This window comes from Anas platyrhynchos, chromosome 1 (genome assembly GCF_047663525.1).
Source record: "Anas platyrhynchos isolate ZD024472 breed Pekin duck chromosome 1, IASCAAS_PekinDuck_T2T, whole genome shotgun sequence".
In the NCBI taxonomy this organism is placed as follows: Eukaryota; Metazoa; Chordata; class Aves; order Anseriformes; family Anatidae; genus Anas; species Anas platyrhynchos.
In genome coordinates, this window is record NC_092587.1 from 142,065,863 (window position 1) to 142,083,248 (window position 17,386).

A 17,386-nucleotide genomic window follows, 5' to 3' on the forward strand; every position below is an offset into this window, starting at 1 on the left:
TATAAATAATAAAACAGGTATAGGACTTGCTTATACTTTCATTCCTCACAGTAGCGCATGTTTCAATTAAAAGTAAAATTATTACACTTTCATTTGTGCAATTTTTTGATAGAATAGTACATTTATATGTTAATTTTGCTAAGATCAACTTTATTTATCTACAGGAAGCTATTCCAAGATTGTTGTACATTTTCTTCGCTTCTGAAATGTTATCACATTTAATTGCCTGATCTTATTTGGGTTGCAATCATAGTCATTAATTAGCAGGAAGGTGAGGGACAGCATCATATCTAACTATCTGTTATGGCTGCTTTAATGAGGAAAATACCTGCCATCATTTTAAAGGCATCCTGTATACTTCACAAATACAGCTTGCTGTAGCATTCTCATTTAGGCTGTGAACATCAAAGGAAATTGATGTCAGGTGTGAACAGAAGCTGTTGAATATATCTGTTGAGGAAGCTGAGTGGTGTGTCTGGATGGGAGAGATGAAGGGCAGCTTAAAACATTAACAAAACTACAGGTAATTAGTGTAAACTTTCAAGGGTAAGGTATGCTTGAGGAATAAAAAATGTTGTTTATAGCTATTCCCTGTAGTGCCACTATTGCTAAGGGTCTGTCAATGTTTTCATTTATAAAGCTCTATTTTTATAGTATTGTGCACTAGTAATAAAAAATGTGCTTGGGGCTAGAAGTTGACAATTTTAAGGAAAAATAAATTGTTTTTGTTGTTTTGATGCTTCTTTAAAATTATATGAGAGTATGGATATCAGAAGTTTATCTGTTCTGACTGGTTGTTTTCCTTTGTATAATTCAGCTGTTGGTTTAAAATCAAATTAATGAAATTTGGCAAGCAATTAGTTCTTAGTATGGACTAATCAGTGTTGGAATTCTTGGAAAAGGAAATAAATAAACCAATATTATTTAGTGTTCCACTAGCAAAATTATACCTTACAAACAGAACTGTGAAAAATTTAATGCATCTGTAGAATATGTTGAATTAATATTTTCATTTCAAGTGAAATCGTACAGAATATTACTTAAAAATAATGAATTTTAAGAAGTGTTGAAATGCAAATTAATGTGGTCAGTTACACAGATAACATAAGTTTAGTGTGCACTATCAGGCTTGTCAATTGGCTCATAATGATGTTGTCATATCTTGTCTCAATAATTCTTCATAAATAGAATATAGGAGGAACCTTGTTAAGCTATTGACATCCTCAGGTTCCTGCATGCTTAAAAGAAACACAACCTAATTTCCTGGAAGAAAAAAGTGTACCTTTTAACTCTTGCTATGCAATTATCATTGAATTTTTTTAATAATGTTTGCATGTTTGTGAAACAGATCCTTTTAAGTAAGAGTTTAAGAGCCAAATATGCTACAGTTCATAAGGATGCATGTATGGAATAGTAATTACTGTCCCTACTAGGTTTTTTCACCTTCCAAGAGATCTGATCACTTTGTATAATACATTCATGGTATTTCACTCAGATGAGGAAAGTGAAGACAATTAAACACTGAGCTCAAATGTATCTCAGCAGAGCAATACCCCCATAGGACTGGAAATCAAGTCTCTTGAACCTCATCCGAATGCTTTACTTGTTGTATGAATGTGTTTCTACTATCTATGTGCTGAAATACTGGAAAATACTGGCTGAACTTTTTTTTCTCTTCCTCTCTCTATAGGGAGAACCTTGATATATGCTCCAAAATTGAACCCTTTAAGTTTTGTCAAATACAGCTTTCTATTAAATCCTTAAAATCAATGTTAATACATATTTAAATGGTGGGATATGTCTTTGGATAAAATATCTATATGTGGGGTGTGTGTATATATGTATGGTGTGTTCCCTACTCAGAGATCATAATTTCAGGCTCAGTGCATCAGCACACTGCTTATAATGGAAGTAATATGATCATCAGAAATCTGATGCAGCAGTTTTTAGTAAAAGATGATTTTTAATGAAAGTGTGTCCATTTCTAATGATGCCCTGATTAACATTGTGGCCAGAGATTAAGTTTTATGATGATTGCTATAGTTACTGTGGACTCCTTCAGGAATATTTTCATGCTACTCAACCAGTTGCATGACTTTCAATTGTGAATCCACGTACATAAGCCCAAAAGACCATGGTCATATAACCTAACCACCCAAAAAACATAGGGTAGGAAATATCTCAAATATGATTATTTGTTGTTGGAAACAGAGCATCTTTTAAAAACTCAATTTTCACTGTGTAATTTCCCGACTCTTCAGGAAAAGAAGTGAAATTGTCCTTGTCGTACTGTATCTCATGCGAGCTTGGAAGCCCAGGGTTGGTCTAAGATCCTTTGCTCTAACTGGAGGTTAGACTGCCTCTGTCAGGGAAACTGAGTGGGACTTGCTAACTGGATACAGGTATTAAGTTTTTTATAAAGCTAGTCTATGAATCAAAACTTCTGATCTTCAGCATGTATGTATTTTTCTGTTTTGTTACTACTCCTTTCCGTTCCACTCCCCCACACTCTAGGCTGATCACCTACTGCTCTTATATGAAATGACTGAATTCTGCCCTTAGATTCCTAACTGCAATTGAATTCTAGTATAAGAAGCAGAGTGAAAATTTGGCAGAAAAGATCTCATATATTCACACTTTCTTTTTATGAGCATGAAGCTATGTTTGGGTGCAATAAACACCTGTCATCTTAAATAGTAAAGAATGTACTGCATTCTGCATGTTTCTTTTTTTAATTATAAAAGTGCTTTAATTTCTAGTTAAATGCAAAGCCACATTGAAGGAACTAACATTTCAGAAGAGATAGTAAGGAGAACTGCAAATAAATCAAAATAAATGAAGTAAAAATATTCTATTTTATGCAAAAAAAAAAAAAAAGACACAAGACTGCTGTTGTAATTCAGATGACCTTGAAAGAGATATGACACAGACATTTTGTTGAATAATGATGTGCCTAATATTGATATAGGAATGACAAAAACTATTTTAGACTGTTTCCCATGACGGACAGGTAGTGATATCCTGTGAAAAGCTTGAGCAGAACTCTTTCACTATTTCAATAGCAATCTTTTTTTTTTCTCTCTGAAGTTGAACAATAGATGAGACCTCCTAATGGCTTTCCATGTGTTCATCACAGCTACCTGCGTGAATTTGCAGTAATTAAGCAATCTGAAATGCTGACTGACCCAGAGAGAAAGCTACTCTATACCAGTGGTGTCCTTGAAATGTCTTCATCATCAAGTAGTCTCTTCTCTTCATCTCAGTGAAAGCTAATGTCAGCACTACTGTGTAGCAACCCTTCCTGTAGAATAGCTATTGAAGTCTTATAAGGATGTTTATATATATGAAATATATAAAGAAGAATAAGAGAAAAATCCCACCAGTAAAGCAGTGTGGGCAGGGAAATGGCCCGGTGAAAATGTTTCTGATATCAGGAGGTAGGGAAAGGGAACTTGGTGAGGATTAAAAATGGCTTTTTTTTTAAGGTCAAAAATATAATTAGCATTTCAAAGGATGTGAAGATGCACTACCTTGGGGACCACAATGGCCAAACTTGTGCCATTTAATGTCAACAGCCATTGGAGTTGTGATAAAATTAATAGAGCCTTGTGTGATTGATAATATACATCATCTGCCATGCTAGTACAAAAATCCCACAGGTTTAGCAGCAAGGAACAATGTTTAGATCACTTCTGAATGAAGGCTGTTTGAAAGATGTACTTATGGGCTTTAATTAACTTATGAAATGTGTGACAATGTTCCACACTACTGAAAAGTAAAAGTGTCTTGTTTAATTATTAACTATGTGAGGTGAGTTTAGTGTATATCTTCAGTAACAGGACATTGTGGATGCTGATGTGCAAGAGTAATATTAAAGGCAGATTTTTCTCTAGTGTTTTCAATGGTAGAAAAATCTCTAGCTTATCTTTGTTAAAGAAAGGGGTTGCATCGTTTATAGTGAGAGATTAAACAATGACTTAAGCACTGAAAGAAAATGAGATGTTCTATAAATAACATACACTTTAACTTAGACTCAGTTTATTTTTCACTTATTGGTGGGCTGCACACATTTTTCTAACCTGTTCTGGAGGGGGAAAAAAAAGTTTTGCACAATATGTCTTAGAGAATCATACGGGTAAATTTTTAAGAACTGACAATGTGAACTTGCAGCCCAGAAAGCGAGCTGTATCCTGGGCTGCATGAAAAGGAGTGTGACCAGCAGGTCAAGGGAGGTGATTCTCCCCCACTGCTCTGCTCTCATGAGACCCCACAGGATGTGCTGTGTTCAGCTCTGGGGTCCCCAGCACAAGAAAGAAAAGGAAGTACTATTACAAGTCCAGACAAGGGCCACAAAGGTGATCAGAGGCCTGGAGCACCTCTCCTACAAGGACATGCTGAGAAGGTTGAGGTTGTTCCACCTGGAGAAGAGAATGCTTAGGGGAGACTTTATATCAGCCTTCCAGTACCTAAAGAGAACTGACATGAAAGCTGGGGAGGGACTCTTTGTCAGGGAGTGTAGGAATAGGATAAGTGGTATTAGTTTTAAAGGGGTGACCTTATCGTTATCGCACTCTACAGGTACATTAAAGGAGGCTGTAGCGAGGTGGGGATTGATCTATTCTCCCATGTGCCTGGTGACAGGATGAGGGAGAATGGGCTAAAGTTGTGCCGAGGAGGTTTATGTTGGAAAGACTTCTTTACTGAAAGGGTTGTTAGGTATTGGAATGGGCTGCCCAGGGAAGTGGTTGAGCCTCCATCCCTGGGTGTCTTTAAAAGACGTTTAGATGTAGAGCTCAGTGATATGGTTTAGTGGAGGACTGGTTAGTGTTAGGTCAGAGGTTGGACTCAGTGATCTTGGAGGTCTCTTCTAACCTAGACGATTCTGTGAACTAAAACAGGGTAGATTTAGGTTCCAACCCATTCTGTGCTCCATCTGGACATGGAGATGTTGGCTGTAACTCTTAGTGACCCTCTAGTCAATTCCCTATGGAGTGGTCCATCCATTAAATCCATGTCTCTACAAATATAGAGACAAGAATATCATGGGGGATAGTGTGAAAGCCCATCTAGATGATGGCTATTGCTCTTCCTCTTTACGCAATCCTGTAACCCCATCATAGAAAGCCACTGTATGTGCATTTTTATGATCCCCAGTGCTTAGAGATGGATAAAATTTAACACATTCTGATATTTTGTCTCTACATGGAGGAGTACTAAATTGTAACTAGCTACCACTTCATTACTGCAGCACTGGTTTAGCAAAAATTTCTGCCATATACCTTAACATATTCCTCAACATTTGTAATAAAACAAGTCTAACCAATCTGTCAGGAGCAGAGCTAGTAGATGGAAATCACAAGGGGAATCATGAGGTGATTAACCAAAAATTGAATGAAAAGTGTATTCAAAATTTAAATGTGAGCAAGAAGAGGTATCCATCAAGATCTCAAAGCTCTGAGTATAGCAGTCACCTAATGCATTGAACGAAGTGCTCAATAACTATCAATGGCCGTAGTGATGTTTAACTACTTGCCAGTTTCACTGGGAAAAATACATACCAGTGTAAACAAAACAGTTATTCTTTCCCCAGATATAATTTCTCTTCCACTGTCTCTGCCCTTTAAAAAAAAAAAAGTGCAAATTCGTATGAGAAGTTTTTGAAGTCCAGTTATTTGCCCTGAAATCAATAGCTCAAGGTAGGAGGTCACTGTGCTAGAGTGGGTAAATCTTTATCACTTGAGCTTTTAGCAGTAGCACATAGTACCTTTCATCTTGTTTCTTGATACGTTGCACAGTCAGGGAAGGCATAAGAGAAACAGGCACAGGTGCATAAGACTAATAAAGGTGACAAAACCTGAGACATGGTTTACTTCATATGATGTAAATTTAGCTTAGCTAAGATGAAATAGCTAATCAGATAAAATACTTTTAAGAAACATGTTAATTCAAAAACTTAAAGTGATAGGGGAAAGTTTCCCAAATAGTCTAATACTGTAATATCTTAATGGGACTACTTGTATCCCAGATGATAAATACATGTACATAGTAATTCCTGTCAAGACATTTACCCTCAGGAAAGCTGATGGGCAGAATTATTCTTTGAATACAACTCCCTTCTGATGGCTAACTACTGGCAAAAAGGAGTGGTCTTAGAAACTGGGTAACATGGACAGCATCATTAAAATAGTGTTTTACTGTGTTTTAACATTAGCTATATTTTTATCATTATTGTTTGTACTTCAGTGGACCACTAGATATAATAAAAGAATATGCCATGAAAATATTCTCTGGCAATGGATAGTTCGTAGTTCTTTGGGAAGTGTCTAACATACCTGTAGCCTAAGGGTTACATAAACAAATGAATTTGAAAACATTGTAAGCTGTAGCAACATATAGAGAGTTCTAGGAAAAAGCTAGCTTGCATTTCTGTACATCCTGCTTCTTGTCTGTATGGCCTACCAGTATTCCCCACACAGCCATAAGAATTTATTCTGCTCTTTACTTTTGGTTTCTGTCTCTCATTTTGGGACAAATCTCTGTGGTTACAGGTTAAGAACTTCTTATCAAATGCACTCTAATAAACTAGGGGAACAATTAATCTGAGGTACAGGTTACTTGTGTAAAATGAATTAATTTTCCTTTCATAAAACAGTAAAACTGTAAGCTAGGACATGATAAGGCTACATAGATCAGGAGAATATACATATCTAGTAGCACTCATAACCATAACAAGGAACCCAAGTATATAGTTCATATGGCTGTTATAGGTAAAGCATATAAGAATGTCTATAAATAAAATTGTCTTGAATTTCCCACAGAACTTTATTTTAAGCTGGTATGACTATGCCATTGACTTGCTTTAACATACACCATTTGGGATGAAAAAACTCTTCAAAGGCAGATGTCTTACCTCACCCTGCAATATTTTTCCACTTTCAGCTATAATGATTTGGTGACCAGATTATTTACAATATGTTTGCTAAGAAAGTCTAGTACTTCCAAGCGTTCAGGCAGATGCTTGAAATTCAACTGAGAGGAAAAAGAATGGAGGGAGAGAAAAGGGTCAGACTTGTGCATACTTGTGGTATAGTTTTCTGAAGACTGTGCTTGTGCTTAGCAGCCCTTATTCCCTCACAGTTCTTAGCAGCTGAGGGACTATGCTTGCACCATCCATAGAACTAAGTGTACTGCAGTACAAGACTGCAGCTCAGGCTGGGATTTCACCATCAAATTTCCTTCCAAACAAACAGGATTTTCTGCAATGATGCACACCAATGCATGCCAGAATAAACAACAGGAAAGCTATGGACTTTACTTTCATTGTTAGCAGCTGTTTTTTGTTGTTGTTTTTTGTTGTAGTGAAGGATCTACAAGGGAGTCTGTGAAGAAGCAGTGTCTGAATAGCAGCAAATCTTGACTGCACCATGCTGAAAGAGTCCAACTGTCCCAAATCTCTTACTGAAATGACTTAGTTCTAGAAATATGAATGTTTAAATGCTTGACTTCAAGCAAGTATAGTTATGTTTTGTTGTTGTAAAAAGATTTCTGGCAAGATATTTCCTTAACAGAACACACAGCTTCACTAAGGAAAAAAAAAATAGGAAGGATTTTTGCCTTTATTTCAAATTCATTTCAACATACAGGTCATACAAATGAGGTTACAGCAGATGTGAAATAACAGTTTGTGTTCTGTCTATTTATTAGGTTGGTTCTTCAGACATCTTTATATTCATAGAATAATAGAGTGGTTTGGGTTGGGAGGAACCCTAAAGACCTTCTAATTTCAACCCCCCTGCCATGGGTAGGGACACCTCCCACTAGACCAGGTTGCTCGAAGACCAATCCAACCTGGCCTTAAACACTTCCAGGGATGAGGTATCCACAACTATTCTGGGCAACCTCCCCCAGTACCTCACCATCCTCATAGAAAAGAATTTCTTCCAAATACCTAACCTAAATATTCCATTTTAGTTTAAAGCTGTTTCTCATTATCCTATCCCTGCACTCCATGACAAAGAGTCCATCTTCAGCTTTCCTGTAGGCCCCCTTTAGGAACTGGAAGGCTGCTGTAAGTTCTCCCCAGTCTTCTTGTCTCCAGGCTGAACAACCTCAACTTTCTTAGCCTGTCTTCATAGGAGAGGTTCTCCAGACACCTGATCATCTTTGTGGCCCTCCTCTGGACTTGTCATTCTTCTTCCTATTGTTATTCAGTAGAAATCAAACACACTAACAAACAGACAAAGTCCAGTACACAAAAACATTGGGTATTCAGTCTGTAACCAACATACAACTGAAACAGGAATAATGATTATTGTAAAACCCCACTAAGTTATTGGATGACCTGTTTCATCCTTTCTGATTACATTAACTTCTCCTAGGATGTTTTATTTTGATACTAAATATCAGCATATTTCAAGCTCTGAAAGAATGCATGTATTTATTTCTTATCTCAAATTCATTTAAAAGCAAATAAAATACAACGCTGATCCTACTCAGTAGCTTGGTTGTTGTTGTTTAGGATAGACACCATGCCTAATGATCACAGAAAAAGCTAGTGAAGATAGTGAAAGACCTTAGAGAAGACCTTGAGCTAGAAGACCTAGACCTTAGAGAAGAAATCAGAAATCAGATATGACAAAAAAAAAGTGTGCAAGATTTCAGTACTTGAACCATAAGTTCTATACTTATTGCTATAATAAAATAGAACCATGGAATGGCCAAGGTTGGAAAGGACCTCTGAAGATAAACCCACCTGCTCAAGCAGGATCACCTGGAGCACGTTGCACAGCATGGCATCCAGGTGGGGTTTGAATGTCTCCAGAAAGGAGACTCCACAGCCTCTCTGGACAGCCTGTGCCAGTGCTCTGTCACCCTCACAATAAAGTGTCCTCTCATATTCAGCTGGAACTTCCTGTGCTTCAGTTTGTGCCCATTGCCTCTCATTCTGTCACTGGGCATAACTGAAAAGAGACTGGTTCTATCCTCTTGATGCACTCCCCTCAGGTATTTATACACGTTGATGAGTTGTCCCTCTAGTCTTTTTTCCAGGCTAATCAGGCCCAGTTCTCTCAGCATGTTTTTGTACAACAGGTGCTCTGGTCTTCTAATCATCTTGGTAGCCCTCCTCTGGACTTGCTCTAGTAGTTCTATGTCTCTCTTGTATTGGAGAGCCCCGAACTGGCCACAATACTCCAGGTGTGGACTATGGTGTATACTACCTATACATTTGCTTATTATCATGAATCCAGAACAGAAATGAATGCACTCCTTCACTTCTCTCCTTTGCTTTCTACGTGGGGACTTTTTACTGTGTATCACAATTCTTTAGCCTTCTATAACCTTTCTATAACCTCACTTCACTGAGTTCAAGCAATGAACCTGAGATCTCACAAAAGTAAGTATATCAATCCAAGTTACTGTTGTTTCTGTAACTTCCAAGTCCTGAAGCTGGGCAGAAGTATTTAGATAATGCCTTTGCTAGGGCACTATGGGTACTATGGTACTACGCAAAATTTCCAGTCTTTAACTTCCTTGCTTTTCCTTCCTCTTGTATTGCATTGAGCAACACTTCAGTAATATTTTTTGTTTACTACTGTAATTTTAAAACCCTCAAAATACTAGCTTTAGCAAAGTTAAAGCTATAGTTTGAATACATTACTAAAACCAGAGCAAGATCATAAACAATACTTGGAAATTAACCCTGACCTGACTTTACACTTACTCGTGAATCATAAGAAAGTTACTTGATTTTGTTTGTTTGTTTTTGATTATGGAATATTTATTGAAGATTCTTTGATTGCTCATTTATAAGTCTTTTCGCACTTTTGCTATCTGTGACAAATTAGAGATGAACTTGTCTTTCTGGGCTTAGATAAGGTAGACCACATGAGATTTCTTCTCCATCCCTTATTTGCCAAATCTGTCATAGCTAAATGGATGTCATTTTTAGATGTTTTCTCAGCTATATTTCTGTTCAGTCTTTTCATCTGGCTGGAGAAAACAGTGCATATTTAAGGATGAAGAGAAAAAATCATAATACTCTAGTATGAGCAGAAGCCTCTTTATTCTACTGGGAACTGACATATATATATTATACTTGTTCCATGTATATGCTGATTTTCTTAGAAGACTTGTATGTGCTTCTTTTTCAATTCAAAATTTTTCTTGAAGCATTTTGCCAGTAGACTGTGATTCAAAAGAGCTTTTTAAACATCTGCTTACCTGTGTGCAAGCATTTTCCCCCAAAGCAATGGGGGAATTCATATGCTAAACAAGAGATGTGTGCAGAGGTTAATTGTTGCACTAAGGACTACATTGAGAGAGAGAGAAGTCTGGAGAGATGCAAAAATTCTGTGAGCCAGTGCAGTCATTACATGGGAGCCACCTTAAAATCTGATCTTGTGTGATCTCAACATCTTTATCTTTTAGAACAGGATACACACTTTGGAGAGAATTAGTGCAAGGACATAATGGGGGTATATAGAAACAACCTATATATGTGTATGTTATACTATATATACACTATATATATGTATACTATATAATATAGTGTGTATATACATATACTATATATATAGTATAACTTTCAAGACAATTTAAAAAAATAGTAAAATAAGTTTATATTGGTTACTGACATAGGTTCCTATTTTCCATCCAGACCATATTCCTGAATACAATATTGTAAGTTACCATTTACAATCACTACTGTAAGTGTCAAGGATTTTTATTTTTTTTTTTTTCCACATCACTCCTGTGAAGTGTGTGTGTAACTTTGGCATAGCTTAAGTTCTATACTGCTATATAAATAACTTCTCATCAATTTTGCACATAACTTTTGATTGATTACATGACAGCAAATTAAAGCAGGTACATTTTTAATGTATTGGTTTTGTTACATCATCAATGGGAGTCATTGCTCCAGATAAGAATTGGCACTTACTTGACATTGAATAGCATTTCATAACATTTCTCTACACCCAAAATAAACCTCTGTCTTCATCAAAAAGAATAAAACTCTCAGTGAAAGCGTTTAAAGAAGAAAGTCCTTTCCTGGAATTTTTGTATTATGAAAAATAACTTGTATGTCTTTTTTGGCTCACTTGTCCTTACCTGTGTATATTTTCCCCTGTTTTTTCAGGTAATGCCATCCTTCTACTCAGCAAATGACAATAACTTCAGCACTCTATAACCTACTTTTGAAATAATCATCTTTGTTTTAAACATTCAGAATATGTAAAGTAGATTCTTACACAGAAATGAGGAAATGGAATGCATGCAAAGCACAAGAGACTTTACTCACAAAAATATTTTGGATCCAGCATCCTAATATTTTTTGCCATTTGAGATTCCAGAACAATCACAATTTAAATGTTGCTGTACAGAACACTCTGGCTTGTACAGTCTTTAAGTAATCACCATGCAAATATTATTGTGGTTCCTACTTATGTTGTCAGGTTTGGGGAAAGGACGGCCTGACACACATTTCATTTTTTCTTATCCAGCAGGTACACATTTATTGGCTGGGCTTGTTGCTGCTTCTTGCAAGTCTTGAAACAATTTGCAAATGCACATTTCAACATGCCTCTGTTGAATTCAAATGTTTGAATACTGAGTAGCTAAGATGATAGAAAGTAATTCCATTAAGATTCCTGATAAGAAAAAGGGCTTCAGTGAGATGATTTTGAACCTGTAAGTATATTGAAAGTGCATCAGACTTTACCTTACATAGCCATCACGTATTTGCCAGAGCTTGGTGTGGAGTATAAATAAAGATTGTCATTATCTGTTCATTTCTTTATAGCTAATCAGACTGGGGGGGGGGGGCGGGGGGAAAGGATTCTGATTCTGTTATATTCAGATACTTTTCCTCTTAATTTCTCACTTGTGAGGAACAAATACATGAAAAGACACTGTTTAAAGATATGGACAGATATTGGAAAAAAAGCCATTGACCTGTTAACACTTTAACAGTGTTCTCTGTAGGAAAGTAAATAGTTCAAAAAGTATATTTTTTCTGATGAATTTCATAACTTTTTTTTTCCCACATCACAAATGGTCAAATAAAAAAAAAAAAACCTGCAATCCCAATAATTTTCTCTTTATTTAAAATCATTCTCATATTTCAGTAGAAACATGTGATTCATTGAATGTACTGATGACTTTAATTTTTCATAGTTTTTCTTATAAAGCAATGGGTCTGCTGGTATGTAGTGTAGCATGAACATTCAGTGATCAAAAACAGTGTGAGTTTCATGGGAAAGGAAAAGAAAGGAAGGAAAGGGAAAGTCACATATTCCTGTTACCGTTTAGTTTTTTAATTATATAATTTCAAGATCAGTTTTGACAGGTATATGGCATTTAAACTTAGAATTTGAATTTGTTTTGTTTTGTTCCTGTGCTAGTTATCCAAGGACAGTTCAATATCTGAAAACTGGTGAAATTCATCAACCAAATTATTCCATATAAAGAATTGTTTTAGCTGTGGAAAGTCTCAAGTACAGAAAGATAACTGACATTAAGTCCTGTATAATAACTCTCTTAATATCAAGATGAAGATTCCTGACACTTCAATGGCAGTTGGATCAGGCCCAAGAATACTTACACAAAATGAAACCATTATGGTGCAGCTATAATTAATATGTATTCATATATAAATTAACAAAAAAGAAATAAGCTTTTGAAATAGATTTCATGCTATTTATCTATCTGTCTACCTTTTTAAATACTATCTATCCTTTGTGCTATTTCATTGGTTAATGTTAGGGAAATATCTGTCTTTGAGTAAGCATGAAGTTGGAAAAAATAAAAAATAAAAAAAACACATTCCTACTTGTTTATGTTTTCAAGAGCTTTATTACTGTTTATAGAAAAACATCAGATTCTGAGCCAACAGTTAAGGATGCAAAACACACTCACAAAATACTCACAGAAAGATGTATGCACACATGTATGTGCACAGACACACATATGCAACCCTACAGAGCAAACAGAAAATAAAGGTAGTTGTGAAATCCACAAATTCACCTGCATAGACTGTTTATATATTTCTGAGCTTGTCTGTAATCCTGATAATTAGCCTCCTGGTATTGGTTCTGCTGAAGTGCCTGCAGTGCATTAGAAATGTCAGAATGAATCATGGTAGGAAACACTATAGAAGATCTACAATGTGTATGGGGGGAGGAGGAATATTAAAAAGCAACAACCTCTCCCACCTCATTCCCTGATTATTTGAGGAAAGAAAAAAAAAAAAAAGAAGGGGGGAAGAAAAAATACAGCTTGATAATTACAGATGAAAAGCAAAGAATAAAAGAAACAAGAATGTGGTAGGAAGTAGAAATAATAATAAAAAAAAATGCTGATAATCTTTTTTTTTTTTTAATAAAGCAGAAAAAGAAACCTTGCCCAGGTTGAAATAAAATATTAATACACTAAATGCTTATTTATTTTTTTTCTACTGGTCATGTTTAGCTAGGCAGAATTTTAAAAATTCTGCTGGCATGTTTGTTGGGAATAAAAAAGCCTGTAGGTCAAGTCTTTCTGAGAGAATGCCAAATGTCTTTGTGTCCAGTTATTTATGGTTTCAGATAATTGTACAGAAAATATCAAATTTGCATAGTGTGATTATTGCTGATTATTTATCTAGCAGTCAAAATGTTTCAGTGGTTCCTAGGATGACAGATTGACAAGTACTTAAAACTCATTCATTTTATGAAATTTGCATGTAATTAGGCAATAATGAAGGGGATGTTTGTGGACAGCGGATTATACTACAATATGCTGGAAGTGATTCAAATGCTTGACAAAGTGTTAACATTATCTTCAGTTTCAACTAAGTCTTGAATATTTGGCTCTAAAAATCACTGGAAAAAATGAAATAGGTTATGGAAAGTTACTAAATGTATTGCTAGAATGAAGTATATATATTTTTTTGCTCCTCTCTTTGTCTTTTCCTATTTATTTATGCATTGTTGATGAATTGTACTTTAGATATTTAACTCATATCACATTCAGTGCAGCTCATCTGTAATAGTTTTGCTGCCACTGTTGTGGTCATTATCACAGTGAAATCCTATGAAGAATGGCTTTCTTTGGTTTCTTGGCATCCATGTGGGATCTGAATTTTAAAGCTCCTGCTTTGAGATTCATACAAAAGAATGTGATTTTGAAGAACTGATTTATCACGCAAGATATACTTTGTTTCTTAACCAGTTGTTTCTGTACAAATAGAATATTTGAGTGTATGGTACATACTTTAAATGGAGGTAACCTTCAACAGTACTTTATGATAGCTGACAAATGCAAATGACTCCAACTTATACAATGGTATAAAATTAGTTCAAATATACTGGCATTCACATTCAATTTAATACAATGTTGATTCTTGTTTAAATTACATCAGCAGGTTTTACATGACTGAACATGTATGTGTCAAATGTATGTATAGACACATGTATGTGTCTATAAGTGAATCCAGGGTCAGTGCTCAACTTTTTAAAATGTACCTCTGTGCAGGGCTTGTGTAATGAAACATATTTTATACCTTACTGTTTTGAAACATTTCTCTCTCATTTGTGTAGTACATTCTCTACCTTAATTAATTAAACTCTGAAAGTAATGACAAAGGTAACATAACTTTTGTAGAATGAAGTAGGCAACTGCATATGAGACATACAAAGTAAGCATACTGACTGGGGAGCTGCTTAGGCTTGCCAGTTGAACAGATCTGTGTTTTAAAACTCATCTGTGCTGTTTTGGGGAATACAAGATCAATACCTGTGTTACAAGGTGATACACGCTGCTAGTAAAAGGACAGATAATCCAGAAACGTGTCTGAAGCCAGTGCTCTTTTCACCAAATAATTTGATGGCAGTACTGCCCCTGGTCCTTTTTGCTTGGGTTGGTACTTAGATACCACTCAGGAGTCTAAACATGTCAGATTATTGTTTTCCTTCTGAACTTATGGATTCACTGATTTACTTTTACAAAAGTAAAGTTAGTTCATTTTTCTTTGAATAGCTTAATTCTACAAAATAAAAATAAAATTTTAAACTCTCTTTTCTGCTGGTTAAGTCACTCACATGAGTTGAAGAGACATTTGCAGTTCCCACCTACGTGAATATTCCAGCTACTGATCAGTAGTAGTATATAGTATCAAGAAGATGATTCAGGAATTGGAGCATCTGTCCTATAAGGAAAGACTAAGCAAGCTGTTCCTGTTTAGCCTAGGGAAGAGGAGATTGAGAGGGGATCTTATCAGCCTTTACAAGTACCTGAGGGGACAATGTAAAGTAAAAGAAACTCTTCTCAGTGTTTGCCAGTGATAGAACAAGGGGTAATGGGTATAAACAGAACCACAGGAGGTTTCATCGCCATGTGAGGAAGAACTACTTTACAGTTCAGCTGACAGAGCACTTCAACAGGCTGTCCACAGAGGTTGTGGAGTCTCCTTCTCCAGAGATATTCAAAACCCGACTAGATATGATCCTGTGTAATATGCTCTAGGCGACCCTGCTTGAGCAGGGGTTGGGCTAGATGATCTTAAGAGGTCCCTTCCAAAAGAGGTCCCTTCCAACCTCGGCAATTCTGTGATCATTCTTTTTTTAGCCCAATTAATGCTTAAATATCCTTTAAATAGGTGTGACAGAGTACTGCAGAATATTTCATAATTTCCTAATGAGGGGACATCTCTGAGAGGCACAAGAACAGATGAAGAACTGAGCTCATGAAGAAGAACTGAAGGAGCATCAGGTGCTCTGACTGAGTGTCCTTGCCCTGATCTGCAGAGGCAGCTAGCAGCTCTAATTTTTTGTAGCTTTCTCTGTCTAGACTCCGCTCCAACATGCCTGTTTTGACAATACTAAGCATCACATTTGAAATAAGCACAAATACCTGAAGCCTAATCAAAGCCCAGAATAAGGTACCTACCTGCATCTTCAGTGCTGCTCAGACAGAAATAACGCGGTTTTTAGCATGTTCTTGGACTGACCTAATGAAAGCATGGACATCTGAAAATTTCAGGACCTTTTAAAGACAGAGCATATACTTACGCGGATGCCTAAGGAGTCCCTAAAACATCTAAATCCTGTCTAAAACATTTTGAGGATTTAAGCTCTAATGTTTGGGGCTGACATAGTAAGCTTGTCTCACGGAGTATCTTTGTGATTTCTAGCAACCTCTGAATGGGTGAACTTCCAACCTATTCAGCCCTGCCCCACTAATGCAGTGGTAGCTGCCATATGCATTTATGGACCTGCTAAGTTGGACTGTGTCTCCAGAGACCATGTGTTATTACATCCTGGGAAATTTGTCCTGTATGAGAGTGGCAGTTGACAAACATTCAGAATCCAAATCCAATCAAAGAAAAGTGTGACTCCAGATTACAGGCAATCCAGGCCATTCTGTGGAAGATAAAATGGATGCTATATGACAGCAGATCAACAGGAAAACGTCCATGTCACATGAGATTAAAACCCACATCATTTTCTGTAATGTGTATATGCAGGGTTTGTAAATCTCTCTCATTTGCAACACGAGTATGTCCTCTTTTCTGTTACTGATCCCCACAGCAGAATTCTTATCAAAAAGTTTATTCTGCACATATCTAATACAAGATCTTTCACCCTTCTTGCCAAAGCAAATGGCTTAAACATTTGTTCAGAAGCAAGAAAAATCTCTGTATTCACTGTTGACTACATATTGAGTTCTATCAAAATTTTTGGGAGCATTTTTCAGAAACGATGTCACATTAAGGAGATAGAAATGCCAGGAGAAGGAGGGGGAGAACATTCAAACCCCTGATGGACCTTTCTCAATGAGTTTTCTGCATAGTATTCTCAAAATCTTCATGTAACCTGAATTAATTACTAAATCTATCCCCTTCATTATCTAATTAACTCATTCCACTGATTTTTTTTTCCTCTGTCTTTAAAAAGCTGTTCAATTACTAACATTTCAGCATCTGCTTCAGTATTCTGATACAAGGCAGAAGGATCTGATAGTTCTTTTAACTCATTCAGACATGTGAAATTTCAGAATCTTCACATTCTCCCCCAGCATATAGTTAGCTACCCATCTGGTTGACTTTTTGATGGAAGGGTTTTCTAGTGTCAGAGAAGCCATATGAGGAAAAAGGAGAGTGGTAGAAAGAGCACAACAGGACCATAAGCCATATTCCTAGGTACAAGATAAACAAGGTCAGTCTTTATGATTTGAGACAGACAGATGGGGGGGGGGTGGGGGGGGGAAGACAGCAGTTTTAGGGTATACAAAGTGGCAGTCTGAAAGGTTAGGGATGCAGGACCTAAGCTTCTGTGTCAAAGAAAAGAATTAGAAGTTCATTCTTTCATTCATTCATAGCCAAAGAAGACAGTACAAGAAAAAGAAAGGT

At 36.3% G+C, this 17,386-nt stretch overlaps 1 long non-coding RNA gene across 1 annotated transcript; it reads left to right on the plus strand.

The window, feature by feature from the left end:
• Positions 1–408: 408 nt before the first annotated feature.
• Positions 409–16,791, plus strand: LOC110351633 (uncharacterized). The gene is made up of 2 exons (XR_002399287.3): positions 409–523; positions 15,635–16,791. It is a non-coding gene; the product is annotated as an uncharacterized lncRNA (long non-coding RNA).
• The last annotated feature ends 595 nt before the right edge of the window (positions 16,792–17,386 follow it).